The sequence below is a fragment of the Melanotaenia boesemani genome, chromosome 4, assembly GCF_017639745.1.
Source record: "Melanotaenia boesemani isolate fMelBoe1 chromosome 4, fMelBoe1.pri, whole genome shotgun sequence".
NCBI lineage: Eukaryota > Metazoa > Chordata > Actinopteri > Atheriniformes > Melanotaeniidae > Melanotaenia > Melanotaenia boesemani.
Genome location: NC_055685.1, coordinates 9,498,066 through 9,513,806, shown reverse-complemented (window position 1 = coordinate 9,513,806; position 15,741 = coordinate 9,498,066).

The window sequence follows — 15,741 nt, the reverse complement described above, 5'->3', positions numbered from 1 at the left end:
AGATGCACTACTGAACATTTGCAGATTTTCTCAGTGATGTGCCACCTGTCAACGGCTAAGTTCAAGTTTCAAGTTCAAGGAATCTTTATTATCTCATGAGGGTAATTTATTGTACGGCCAGCAGTAAAAACAATCACACACAAAAACATACAAAGACAGCCACACTAGCATGTCTCCCACACTGTCGCCAAGACCAGCGCCACACCCAACAATCAAGTTAGCATCCATCTTGCATCCTACCTGTACTATGTATGTTGACTCTTGTCTCATGCTCTGTACCTTCCTCTCTTTCTTTCCCCCTCTTCCTCCGATAATGTATTTTTGCACTTCTTTGCTAATTCAGCCAGGGTGTGTGTTCAAAATGACCGGTGTGTTGCTTGCTAGCATGAGATGCGGAGCGTAAAGTGAAACTCAGCAGCAACATCACGCAGCGTCCTGGATGAAAAAGTTGCATTGTGCAGTTTCTCAGCTTCGGGAAGCTGCTGGGCAGTGACGGCTCCAGAAATGCACATAGTAGATGTCACTGCGCCATTAAACAAATCTGGAATGCAGAGTTTTAAGGTTGGAAAGTTACATAGTTTTTCTTAAAAAGGGTTAAAAATAAGTTTAAAACAATGCAAAACAGTTGCCTTTATTAAGCTGCTATTCTTCTAAATTCTTCTAAAATTCTTCTAAAATTAAATTAAAAGTGGAAATCAAAGCGTCAGCTGTGTGTAAATGTATGTGTTTCTTTTACAGAGTTTAACACAAACTCTGGACTCAGTTTATGTCTATAATTTTACACAACAAAACAAAACCTCCAAAGTTTTTCGCTGTGGCAGGATGACATGCAAGAAAAAGAAAGAATAAGACACTTTGCAGGCTTGAGGAAACAACGACAAAAACACTTTCAGTTTTTTCTTTAACCTCCAAGACAATCACCACATCAAAGTTTTTTAACTTTTCTCTATGCAGGCCAGCTTTTCACTAATATGAGACACTACCCTCCCATTCCAAATTGACTTATCATAGCAGAGCTCTGGAGTATAAATCAACTAAACAATTAATTAAGCATGATATCAAAACCTTTTCAGTTTAATTTTTACAGGTCATGGAATAACAACTGATACGTGATCATCAAAACAAACATTTTATTTGTAGAATCTTCAGTGTCTGTCTTACCACTTCTAATTATACTTCACCATCCAATCAAGGGTGAGTGCACACACACACCCTCCACAAGAGTGTGTCCTCCTTGAACAACAATGCCTCCTCATGACCCACACTCTAAAAGATAACTGACTTTGATATTATGGTTATAAATAAAGGAAACAAAACTGAATAATGTGTGCCCATTACTCATTAAAATAATGCTTTAAATTATTTTAATGACCATTTTTGCAAATATAAGCTTTGAAAAAGTGTGTTCTTATCTTTTAGCATTATATTTAAAAAATGTACATTTGCACAATAAGCTAAAATTTTGTTTTAGCTTCAGTTCAGATATTGACCTGCAATGTTCTAAGTTAACTTTGCAGTCTTGCTGCTTTACTGAAGTTAGAATAATTAAAAGCTTCCACACTTTGATTCGTTCACTGCTTTGCTAATTTTCAGGTACATCAACTTAATTTGGAAAATAAACTCATATTTTCGTGTAGGTTTGACAATCAAATATAGCCAAAAATTTCAAATAAAATAAATAAAAAATAATTTGGCCATCACTTTTTTGGCTGGTCTGGTGAATTACAGTTGCTAGACTAAATATTTCTCAATATTATAAAAGACGATCAAATAATATGAATAAATAACGTCTGACCAGAGCATAGGTTTGTAAACAGGTCAGAAAACGATCATGATGGTGTGTCATGTGGGACTAAAATGGCAACTGAGGCCTTGTTTGAGGAAGGAAGTCTCAGTACTTCAAAATAAATATGGTTTGCTCATATGGTTTTATCTTTCAATCCTGCTTTCTTTTCGCTGTCTTTCGTTCTCTCTCACTCATACTCACACTCATGTGCCCAGGCAGCACACTGTGATGTGGTAGGAAGACCTCTGGAGCTTTGGCTCCTGGTGCTTTCTGGCCGCAGCACCCACACGATGACTTGAACCCTGTCCAACACTTGGATTGGCTTGACCGCCATGGTGATCCAGTTCTGCTTGGAGATTTGGGGGGGGGGGGGGGTTACTGAAGAAGAGAGGGAGTTTTTATTAAAAGGCAGGCTGGCTAGAGTTGATCAGGAGTTTGTGTGTATATCTGTGTGTGTATGTGTGCTTTGAATGGAGCTTTTTGTTCCAACGTGACTCATCATGTTCTAGCCACAGTTGGTGCCTGAAGGGAAAGATGAAGGGAGGGAGAACGGTACAGAGGAGAAAGAGTTGATGTGGTTAAGTCATTAGGAGACTGCATGTTCTGCTGCTATGTCAAGCTTCGGCCTGCTTCTCTGATGGATCAATAAGCTGAATGCATGCCTGTGAAATACACACAAAGAGAATCAGAGCAGATCTATCTGCTGGTTTGCTTGGCTCAAGATCATTTTAGCTTTTAGCTAACTCCTCCACAGATTATGTGAGCTAGCATATCTAAAAGTAACACCAGTATAACATCAATCAAAACAGATGGTGCATGTGATTGCTTTACAGGGACTGCTCACTACCACTAAGGACTTGGTTTGCAAAGCTTCCAAAGTTGACATTCAGGTCAAACTCTGATTACTCTATGGAAACACATAGTTTCTCAGGGCACTGTAAGCAACTTAACCCACGTTTTCCTCTGAAATTTCTGATTTACTTGTACATGCTTGTACTGTTTGGAAAGCTGTAACGCGCTTAAACTTTAAGATTTTAGCTTACAAGTTAAAAAGGGGAAGAAACCAAAATTATTAAAGACCCATTGACATCCACAATTTCACTAATGACTGAATATTCAGTCTTGGAAAACAGCTTTTTTTTCTTTTTTTTGAAGTATACAAATGTTCAGGCATTTGAAACTACTCACACACTGATGTCATTCTTAGCGTCACCCTTTATATTTTCATTGTGAAACATTTGGGGCACACTATTGGCAGAAATTTAATGTAATATTCTTAACCAGACTTTAATGAATTGAATCGTGTGTTTTTATTACCTTAAAACAAGCTATTTACACCTACACTTAGCTCAGTCGGCTTCCCTGCAGTCCACTTTGTTGGTTCTTGAGGGTGTCGTTTCTGTCTTTTTTTTTTTATTTTTTTTTTTTTTACCAAAAAATCACCGAAGTCTCTCCAACATGTTTAAAAAAGGGAGAGCACTAACGGGTGGCATAATGTGACCAAATATCTGTGGAGTGTGGCAAACTATTCCTTTTTTGAACTGGTGTTCATAACATTTAGTGGGTCTTTGCAACCGTCCTTTTTTTCCACATGCGTAGCCTTTGCGTGTACTTTCCCCAAAACGCCCAGTCAAACAAAAAGGATATCATGGTCAGAGCCTATCTAAGAGAAGGGAAAGGGCTTCCCTATCTATCTATCTATCTATCTATCTATCTATCTATCTATCTATCTATCTATCTATCTATCTATCTATCTATCTATCTATCTATCTATCTATCTATCTATCTATCTATCTATCTATCTATCTATCTATCTATCTATCTATCTATCTATCTATTTATCTGTCTGTCTGTCTGTCTGTCTGTCTGTCTGTCTGTTTGTCTGTATGTATGTACACAAATACATATACATATATCTATATATATCTATATATATTCCTTTATCGGGCACTAACTGAAATACTTGGAAATTCAAGATTTCACCCACAGATAAGAGTGTTATTGTGATACTGGAGGATATTAGAAAAACTTGGTTACTTTTTTTCTAAAATAATATCCTACAGTAGTAAGTGGTCAGTAATAAAGGTTTCTTTTTATTTTATGTTGAAAGCCAATCTCAGTAAAGTATTTGGGGTGTATTCTGATCTTTGACAATTGTGGGCAAAAAGCCATATGGTTCTACAATTTTATGTAGTAGCATGAGGAGGCATTTTCTATATCCTGTGGAGTGATCAAATATAGTTCTTTGCCTAATAAAGGGCTATATATATTCTGCTTCTCTCTCTCTCTCTCTCTCTGTGTGTGTGTGTGTGTGTGTGTGTGTGTGTGTGTGTGTGTGTGTGTGTGTGTGTGTTGTGTGTGTGTGTGTGTGTGTGTGTGCAAACATGGCAAGTTTTTCATGTATTAACCCTGCTGCTCATCCTGTATGCATTTTCCTTACTAATGTGGCACTATTTAAAAAAGAAATAAGCAGGGTTTCCAACAATTAAACATTTATTTTCAAGAAGCATTAATCAACCAAAGAAGCAATCAACACTAAATACATCAAGTTGGGAGTGACAACAAGTTGGTCTGGATGATATTTTAAGTAAAACAATTTCGCATGAAAGTCAAACACTTTCAGATGAAAGCTGGTCATGGTTCAGCTAAAAAAAAATAAAATAAGTAATAATAATAATAATAATAATAATAATAATAATAATAATAATAATTAAAAGATTAGGCAATGGCCAAGATAAGCTGAGACATGGCTGTAAGATACTGCAGTCAGTTTTTAAGATGTCAGGAGAAAGTTTTGAATTTCATACATATGAACAACACCAAGTTAGAGAAAGATCATGGCAAAAGTTTTAGGTTTTTATTCCACTTTGGAAAAAACTAAATGTAGTGAAATCCAGAAGCAACTGAAACCGAACCAGCTTGCCCAATTGTAATATTGTGACACGACTCTCTCTATTTATGAATGTTAACATAATGTGAATCAAATAGCCACCTCTTGAGCCATACACCAGCAAAGAGCACTGTTTTTCTTTCAAAACATCCGTTGCACCACAGCTCCCATTGTTACCCCAGTAAAGAAAAGTAAAGTGCTCTGTAAAGCACTGGTTGCACTGGTGTTGATTGATCACTGGTCTTTCTGTGTTCTGCAGTATAAGTGGTTAACATCTTTCTTCCAAAAGGACTTTTTGTGCCTGTAATACTAATATGTTCTTTTTTTTAGTTCATATTTTGTATAATATTCTTTAAGATTTGTTAACAAATCATTTTTTTTTTTTTTTTTTTTTTTTTTGACATTGAAAAGACCCGAAAGCTGATTTAATCCCTATATTTTACACACTGATTCTAACCAAAGTTAATAATAATCTTGCTGGCATTGCAGTTTGTGAAATCTATTGATTGGCCACCCCACACTAATTTCTGTCATATCTTAGCTACCTCATTAAAAATTTCCTGAATGTGCCACTGTCAAGCACTTGCTGCCTCTCTGGTCTTCCCCCTCCAGCACCATTTGCCATGGATGTTTCAAAGCTATCCGACCTGGCTGTGCTAACAGGTGGCTATTTTGAGAGAAGGATGGCAAAACCGTATGCTCTTGACTACAGACGTTGGAGAAAAAAAAAGAGGGTTTGCTAAGAGGGAGGATCTCCTGTGTATGCGCAAACATGTCTATATGTGTGCTTTCACAGCCATCCACACCAGTGACTAAGTGCTCTGATGGGGTCATGTGTCTGTAGGTGGTAGGGATCGCTGCTGAAACTTGAGATATCTTACTCTTGCAAAACCGAGACAGACGTTAAGGTTCATTATCAGTCAGTTTAGCCTTTTACCCACATCACTATTAACATCTTGGTTTTCTAAAAGCAAAAAAAAACTTTAGGCCTATTTCAGATAAAATCACTGCTCCCCTTCAAGGGCACCTCAGTGCTCATTTGGACAAGGTTGTCCAGGTTTGTAACCTGCACTGTTTACATATTTGGACATTCTGAGAGTAAGTTTATGCATTTTGCTTCAAGTAACTGGTGGCACCCCCAATAGCGACAGTTTTTAGTTTAAGAAAAACAGCTCAAAGTAAGATATGTGTTTAGGACCTTTGGGAAAGAATCAACAGGTAAAGCAATGGTACATGCCAGCCTGTGAGCATGAATTTATCTGTTTGAACCATCATCTCTTTCTGTGGAACTAATCCAAGAATATTTTACTTTTTAACCCACTACTGTGCTCGCCACTTTTAAATTTACTTTGCACATACGGTATACCAAAACTTTATGCTTGAACTGGACATGTCAGGAACAGGATGTAAAAGAAAATGTATGAATGAAGCTAAATCAGTACTTTTAGACTGTTGCAGTCCATGCGACATGCAATAAGACTTTCTTCTGCTCATTGGGTGAAGACATTTTACATTTAACACTTGCACACACATACACACATAGATTAGTGTGTAAAGAGTGGGCCAGTTCCTCCTACTATTTCTCTTAATGTGTCCCTTGTGCTGGTGGTGTGTAGCTGCCAGCATTGTTCACTAACTACACTGGTCGCTAGCAGCTGTGCGCGTTTACAGATGATAAACACAAGTTACTACAGATGTTTTAGACTTGTAACTGCATTTAGTTATTGTAAACAGTGGGTTCACAGTTACTCATTGTAACTAAATATAGGTTATGAGAAACTGCATTAAAACTTTAAAGGCATGGGTTCATCTGGCTTCATGCTTCTGCTGTTTTTTCTGCACATGTCTGTGTATCTGTACAGTATCTGGCAGAAATGCTGCAAAGATAAGGTGTGTCGGTATGTTTGCAAATTCTGGACTGTTCCCGCTGGACTCTGTGAGCAGTTCCTCCAGTGTAGCTCCAGGGTGTGGATCATAGACTGCTTGACCAGGCATCTTGATGCAGTTCCTTGATCTGGTACACAGGAATTATGGATTGTCCTGGGAATGCTGGTCCAGAGCTAGCCTCAAAGAAGGACAGTCTTTAACTAAAGCTTGTCATGAGTCACCCCCAGTTAAACTGCGTCCATTTAAAATTGGGGTCATTAGGGTGGTTGGGAGGTTAAAGATCATTCATTCATTTTTTTGCCCCTGCTTGAATTGATTATTTGTGTACTTAATGATAAATGAGTGAAGATTGCCTCAGAAATGCTTACATATGACATTTGGAACATTTGTAATGTTTTAGCCTGTCAATACCCTTGTTGTATCCATTGACCCTTCATTCCACTCAAACGAAGCTTCATGTGACATTTCCAAGCAGTTTACATTTTGCTTTGTTTGGAGCAATTAATAATTTGGTTGGGTTGGGGGGGGGGGGGGGGGGTTAAGGAATGTTGTGGTTTGCCATACTGTGTAGTTCTTTGAGAATTAGACTCTCACAAACTCTCACCACAGATTCTTCAGACATGACTAACAGTGATATCAGCACATACCAGATAAGGTACTGAAAAGTGGTCCTATTAAAAAAAGGGCCTATTTCAAAACATTTCAAGTTGCCATATTTGTGTCATTTCTCTTTCCCAGAGAGAAAAGTTTTTTTTGGTTTCTTTTGTTTTGTTTTGTTTATTGTCTAAGCAAATGTGGCAAACAGCACCATGTAACATATTGTGTAAAAAACTGTGTAATTTACATGCATGGAATGTCTGACTCATTATTCTTAAGTTTGTCTGTGAGTCATTCATATCTGAGCTAAACAAGTTTTGTTAGATCTTTCATACATTTCTTCTCCCCACTGAGTTGAAGGGACTGTCTCTTTAGCTGTCACTTTGCATAGAGAATGGAGACCTAACTACCCTGTTTTACATAGCAGTTGAAGCCTGATAACGTTCACTCTTTTTAAGCACTAGATAAGCTTCCTGGTTCCTCCTTATACGACTCTTTCAGAGTATGAATATGCAGCAAGGACATATAGCAAAAACATGCACACTGCTTTACACAGATCAGCACGCCACATGTATTGACCTTTACTGCAAGATATTCACCTAAAGACTAAGTTTGTTGGGTTAATATGAGTAGCTTTGATATTTAGAGGAAAACTTATCTTCTTTTCATCTTTATTGTCAGTCTAGTTAATCCACAGCCAAATGCACCAAATAATTCAAAATGATATTTTTCCAGTGACATGGCTGGTAAGTGATCACGTAAAGAGAGTAGAACTTTAAGAAATGTGTGAAATGTCAGGATACGCTAAATGTCAAGCTACATATAAGCCACACTGTCAAAAAGGTATTGAGCCATTCTTGTGGCTTTATGTACTTGTTAGCAACTCTTTACAGTACTGATAGTTTAGCCCATGTTTGCCTATTAAAGTGCACATCAGCCAAACAACAAATAGATTGTGCACAGGTTGCACTTTTGTTTTTCTTTTTTTATTTGATCCAGAATACAAGATATTGTCATACTCTCTAGAGCTACATATGCAATATATAACAATTAAAAATAGTTCCAAATATACTCTTTACTCCAGTTTGAGTATTGCTGCTGATCTCTGTAGGGCCCAAACCTCTGAGGAAACTGCATTTATTTGTGAGCTCTTTTTAGTCACTGGCTGGAAGCCCCGAATACAACTGAAAAGCAATATACATACATACATATGCAGGTCATTGTAATAAGATATCACTGAGAAACAAGAACACAGTTTGTTATTTTGAACAGAATCTTTATTTAATATTTTAATTCATATACAAAATCCAGGAATAAAACACTGACAAACTGTATTTTATGTCACTCATCCATAACCTTTTATTCCATGATCATAAAATCATACATTCTTGATTGCAGCCAGTGCTTAACATTTGTCTTATAGCCATATATTTGCATTTACTTTTGCTTCCCATCATTCATCTTTCAGCGGTTTGACTCATCATTTGGCATGGTCATCACATATAGGCCTGCGATTCAAAGCTTCTTCTTTGATTTTTACGCAGCTATCAGCGCTGCACCAGACAGCTGACCCTTTTCACATTTTGCTTGCAGATGAACCCTGGAACCTTGTGTTAGTGAACATTACTTTAATTTAAAGTGCCCTCGGTGGATTGCAGCCAGCTGCCTTTGGGTATTGCCTCTCAACTCTGCTCTGAAATGGAATTGCATAGACCCATACAAACAGGCATATATCCTCATTCATCCCTGCTCAATTTCACTTAATCACACTAGTCACACTTTTCCAATGCTCCTCCTGGTTTGTGGAACATTTAGCTTTATTGGACGGTGAAGCACCTACAGAAGCACTTTAATAACTTGCCAATGAAGCATGCAACATAATGTCTTGTCACTGAATCCGAGGAATGATGTAGTGCAGAAAATAATCCTGGTATGATATAGTACCTGCTGCTTGAAAATACAGATCTTATAATGATGACAGTTTAACTATAAGAATTAATCAACACAACATTAAAGACATCAGTTTATGAAATGAAACAGGATACAACTTCTCTTGCTGACAAATTGCTTAAGGATGTAGAAGCATTGGGGTGGATGACATAAAAAAAAAAAAAAAGAAGCTCAACCATTCTCATTTAGAGACTTCAGCCCCTCAAGGTGAGACATTTTTAGGACACAACCAAAAAATTCAAAGGCTTCATTCTTGAAAATGATGAAGTCCCCCAACCCTTCAGCACCAATTTAACGCTGCTCTCCTCAGGGTAGGCAGCTGATTTATTGACAACACGCCACCATGCCTGAATGTTTAAAAGCAGGGGATTTTTTTAACTCAAGCATTTTATGGACTTTGAACCACGAGACACAGCGTGGCAAACGGGATGGAGACCTCATGACTGCAGACAAACAGGATAGGTGGGGAGGCAGAGTCTCCCCCCATCAGCTCACTCTGTGGGACGCTTTTGTTCGATAAGAGATCATGCACCACACCCGATTAAAGTCATGTGCTCCTTATTGCATGGCGAGCAGCACAAGACAACAGGGATGTGTTCGTTGGTTTGTGTGTGCATATGGAAGGCCGATTTTTGTCCCTGTCTTCCTTGTGTTCATGTTTATCAGTATGTCGCTGCGTTTGTCTGTTCCATAGCCAAAGTGTGAAAGGGTTTTCTGGACAGGATAGGGGGTGTTATGTCTTTGTGAGTGAGTGAACAAGGTTTGGGTCAAGACTTTTGAGTACTTCAAGACTTTCACTCTGCTCCAGGGAAATCTTACTCCTCACCCACGCTTCATTCTATTAAACTCTGGACTATATCAACATTCCACAAACCCTATGGCTACTCATGTACGCACGCAATACATTACTGCTCTGAGAAACATTCATACAGCTTTCAGAAAACAGTTTGTCAGGCCTCATGCAAGCTCTAAAAGTTCAGATGCAGCTTAGGGTTAATGAACTGAAGAGCTGAAAGCTTTGTCCTGTTGTTGAATGCCCCCCATGATATAATTCAGGTAAATGAAATACATTGTGAGCATTTTGTGCATACGATCATAATGTTTGGAGGTGTTGATTGTTATGGGAAAAATGAAACCACAAGCTGACACTGAAGGGAGTTCATCTGAAATGAATCGTTTGGGGTCCACATTTTTCTTTTCTCACCAGTCTGTATCACTATGCAACACAGCTATGTCACACACCGTCATTTTTGATCAGTCATCAAACTAGTGAGCTCAGACTGAACCTTTCATGTTGGAGGAGGCATTAAAGAGAAAGAGGACAAATTTCACACAGAAGGTGACAGGAAGGGTTGCATCAATGTATAGTAATCGTGTTTTGCTTCTAGATAGATTAGAGCATGCAAACCCATTCAAATGGAGGCGAAAATACAACGATGAACCTGTTAATAAGCATAATATTATCTCTTTAATATGCAAAGTTGAATGCAGACTCTTTAATATTAGAAGTGCTGTACCGATTTAACATTACAAGTTTAAATGCACCAGGGGATATTATCTTTAATTCACCATACTTTTCTTTCAAAGCAAGAACAGCTGCCTGCATTACCCACAATGCAACTTGATCACCGTCTGTAACCGCTAATTCAGTTGTGTTATTTTAACATAAAGAGGAGCGGATTACAGTATGATACCGTGTAACTCTAACTGTGGTCTTCAGAGGCAGTTTATCAGACTGCTTCTCTTTCTAGAGCATCAAAATACTTTACATAACTATATATAACTTCCAAAGTCCTGTGAACAGACAATGATAAGCATACTGGATGGGTTTCCCTCCCTCCAGGTCATTTATCTGCCTACACCTTAAATATGTAACTTATTTACTATGACCAAAATCTTCCATAAGGCTAAAAATAGCTTTGAGTTGTATAATGAAATCATAAATCAATCAGCAGTGAATTTCTACAAACTCCTGAGGTCCAGGAAAGGGTCTTTTAATAGTTTCTTCAAACAACCAGTGAGACCCTGCAAAAAAAACAAAATATTTAAGAAGCTTTAATAAATCCATCTATTTTCAATACCTGCTTATTCCAATGCAAAAAGGGCGACACCTATCCCAGCTATTACCAGGCGAGAAGCAAGTTACACCCTGGACAGGTCGCTGGTCTATTGCAGTCGGCTTTATAAAATACAATTATAAATTTAAAGAACTGCCTCACAAATGCAGCTACACAAACCCTTTAACATCATACTTTCTGTTCGCTTAAACAAGTAGCTTCTGATGCCATCTTACTAATTTTTTAAAACTGATTAGCATTGTCATCAGTAAATTTTTAAACCCATAAACAATTTAATCATGAAACTAGTATAATATAAATATGTAAATAATAAAAACATAAGTTTACATTCAATAAATCACTAAAGGCAACACATCTTCAGACATTTTTTTTCATTAACAGGTGATGAAAATTAAGGTAAGGTAGACTATCCTTCATCTTTTAATATTTTTATGTGATGTAAGGGACCACGATGATACTCAGACCTATCACACAATTCGCTCTTCCAGCAGGATGCATGGTCACATACTATACACCTACTCACATACACACACCATCTGTTACACACTTAATGAAAAACATTCCCACTCTTCATGTTTACCCGGACAGATCAATCCAGCTGATACAGACCTTGATCTCAAACTGTCCCTGACATATAGAGCTCCTGTTGGAGGACAAGCTCGCTTTACTGCATGCGTGCAAGCACATGGAGCACATTTATTTTGTTTGCACATACCATATCCGTTAGAGTGGAGGTGTGTGTGTTCATGAGGTCACTGTCGCTCCATCTTAAAAAATAAGATTAGAAAAGGTTGGAGACTTGCGTGGTTGTTTATGTAGTGAGTTATACACTGATCTAATGCTGCTATACTGTTTACAGTACAATTAATTTTATGTTTATTTGTGTGCATGCTCAAAAACTTTTTCTTTCCTCCATTTTTCTTTCTTTCTTTCATTCTTTTTTTTTTTTTTTTTTTTTTTGGTATTTTATAGGTATATGGATCTACAAAATATACTTCTCTATGTTTTTCACCTGTGCAAGAGCCTGCATGTTTATATACTGGATGTGTGTTTTTCTGTATTTGTGTGAGTATGTGTGTGTCAGGAGAGTTGGTTGTAACTCACTCTGACTTAGAGCTGAGGCCCCTGGCAGGGAGAGCCTGGCAGGTCTCAGCAGGGCTCTAGAGCAGCTCTGCAACTCAGCTCTGCTCCTCTGGTGGTTGTGGGCCCGTCTCCATGTCACGCTGAGGAAGCATTCATGAGAACTCCTTACTGGGAGGCCTCGAGCATGAAAAACAGGACAATGTCATCATGTCTTATTGTTGGCAGTCATGTTGGCTCCACAATACGTTCTGATTCACTGAGCTGAACAGATGCATGGACTCCAATTCCAGTTCGTTTTTACAGTGTTTGCCATTTTCACACTAAGAATGGCGACAAGGACATTGTTATGGCTGCCACAAGCCTATTAAAATTGGCTGTAATCTGGCACCTCTTTGATTTTAAATCAAACTCTGCCTCTGGCTCTTCTCTCAGTTTTTGTGTAGCAGTGCATTTGAATTAAGGGCTTTTTAAAAAAAAGTGAAAAATAACTGACCAAGAATTACATGGAAAGATCACTTTTACTGCTATCACAATGTCTGAAAACAAAGATTTATTCCTCTTTCGTACATACTGGTGTGTTTGGTTACATAATTCTAATATATGAACTCTACCGCCTAATGTTTAATGTAATGTGATACGTTAATTTTCAGATCAAAAAAACATGACTGCACAATGGGAATGACTAATGTTAGCAGTTTTCACATCCAGTTTTGTGGAACTTTTAAACAACACTACTTGGCATGCACTCAATTTGTTACACAGTTTCCCATTAATTCAGTATCAATGTTAACTAATACAACAGTGAGGTTTTTCACTTGAATTAGTTTGAACCTTAGAATTGTGTTTGATTATCAAGCTAGTTAGCCTTTTAGCTCCTTTCTTTATTTACCTGCTTGGCATAGTGTGGTCTTGCTCTGAAAGAAATAGCAAAAGTTTAAAATTTTCAGTGTATTTTAGACAAATTCTGGAGAGGAGTTATGGACATAACTACAGTTTCTGTAGAAATTAATTAATTAATCTGCTGATTCATGTACAAACATGTATGTGGAAATGAGGTGGAAGAGCTACTCAAATTTTAGGAAAAGCATTACAAATGATATCCTACATATGTACAGTTGAAAATGAGATCATAGTACTGATTTCAAATTATTAAATTACCTATTAAACTGAAAAATTATACATAAACCTAAGAAAGCATGGTTGAGATGTAGATTAGCTAGCTTGCTAGCTAATAAAATACAGCTGTGATCAAAGCTGAGCTAAATATATCCAAACACATCCAGCTCATTTCTTACAATGATGGAGATCTTCAGATGTCAGTCTTTCAACTTTTCTGTTAAGATTCATGATGATAAAAGTACAAACTAAAACACTGAAACTGTAACAATCATATCTTCAAGTAAAATATTTGCCCCTGAACCTGCACATAAAGCTCCCTTCTATATTTTCTTGTTTTTAATAGTATTATTATTAATATTATTCCTGACTGGGAGAAAAACAATATTTAAAAATACACAATCGCACTTGTGTTTTAACATTAAGTTTTGAAAACAATGCTCATTTATGTTTAATGCATTCACATTCACATTGATGACTCACTTATGCCTGTATTGACTTTTATTGGCAGCAGATGGAAAATCTTCTGGATGGTTAAGACAACACACAAAGAGAAAAAACACTAGGAACAAGGTTTAAGTGTTGAATCGAAGAAAGGTATGGATATGAGAGCTGGTGAGGAGCTAGAAAAGATAAAGATAGCGTCATAGGCCAAGCCGAAGGAGGAATGGGCTGTAAAGGAGGGAGCACACAGCAAAAGTGAGAGCGAGGTTATGGCCTGGACTCTGACCCAGATTTTAAATATGGCCTCTGACAACCTGATCTGACCGTGCCTCTGTGTGGTCTTCCTTTCTTTCCCTCTGTTGTGGATACATTACAACCATACAGCTCTCCCAATGCTCTCTGTGCAGCTATTTGACAGTCAGAACATATTCATTAAATGCTGCAATAAAATAAGGTTAGAGCATCACAAGGTTGTCTTTGGGGCTTTTTAGAAACCACATATGAGCATATTGTTGAACTTATAGATAGAAAAGAATGAGTATCAGGCTATTACATTAAATAATATGTAGTTGTTTGACAGTGTTGCTCATTCTTGAGAATTATGTGCAGAAATATTTTGTAATGTAAGTAGGCAGAAAACTTCTGTGTGTACCAGTAAGAGAAGAACACTGGGTGCAAGCTGAAGTCTTTGGCAGAGGTTGTTGGCACTGTTTTGCCTTTTGCTTTTGCTGGTTTGCTGGCAATACCTACGCCTGTTTGGTTATTTTCTAGCCAAGTAAGAGCTATAACAAAGCCAGATCCCTTAGAAGAAGAAAATCAAGATTGCTGGCATTTGAATGGCTTAATGGATTTTTTTTTCCGTTTGCTAGTTAGTATAACTAATTCATTTTTAAAGGCACAACAAGAAGACAGAATATCAAAGTAGTCTGTTGTAAATGTGCAGTTATTATTATAAGCAATATCATCTACAAAGTAAATAAAACATTTCTGATTGTAGTCTTGTCAGATGATCAAATGTGCATTTCCTGAATTTATATTCCATTCTTTCTGGATAAACATGAGCCAATGAACGCAACACATCCTGCACTGTGTGTTTAGATCATTGGGAGTTAGGTGACAGATACTGAGAATGCCTGGGACTAAATTAAGCCCACTGCTTCATCAAAAACATCCTGCCTTCCTGCTGGGTTGGGGCTGAGCCTGTCGTGACTTCCAATGGGGAGCACAGGTAAACCCGTGAGAAAAATACAAACTTACTTCACTCATAATAACTTAAAGATTAAATTATTTTTTTTAGATTTTTTTTTTAAAAGAAAGAAACCCTTTGTAAAGATTTATTATGCAGAAACACATGCATACAGTCAATTGTGATACCTAAAAAATACATAAAACTAAGTTTTGTCTAATTCAAATTACACAAACACTAAAATAATGACACTATAAAGTCTACATTTGGTATTATGAATAAGTTACTGAATGGGATTATAAGAAACAGAATAAGTGCTCTTTTAATGCGCATGTATACATTCAGAAATAACACATCCACATAAGTAGATGCTGAAAAGCATAACCTTTTCTTTAAAAGCAGCATTGTTCCTCTGTGTTATTACCTTACACTTTTTTCCATTTGCCCATTGGAAAAGAGAAAATATTCACCTGTATGTACACACAATGTGACCCATATGTAATGTAGCTACAGACTTCATAAGACTGGGTGGGAGCAGTGGAGTAGAGAAGGTAAAGGAGGCCAGGAGAGAGGAGATGAGTTCTGCACCACTCTGCTCCAGCCCCCACTTCCACTGATGACCCCATAGCTGTAAATCTGAAGATATGAGCTCATTTTTTACTTGTTCTGGTTCTTCCGACAGTCAAAATTTAATACAGACTCATTATATATTTTTGGCAAGTCG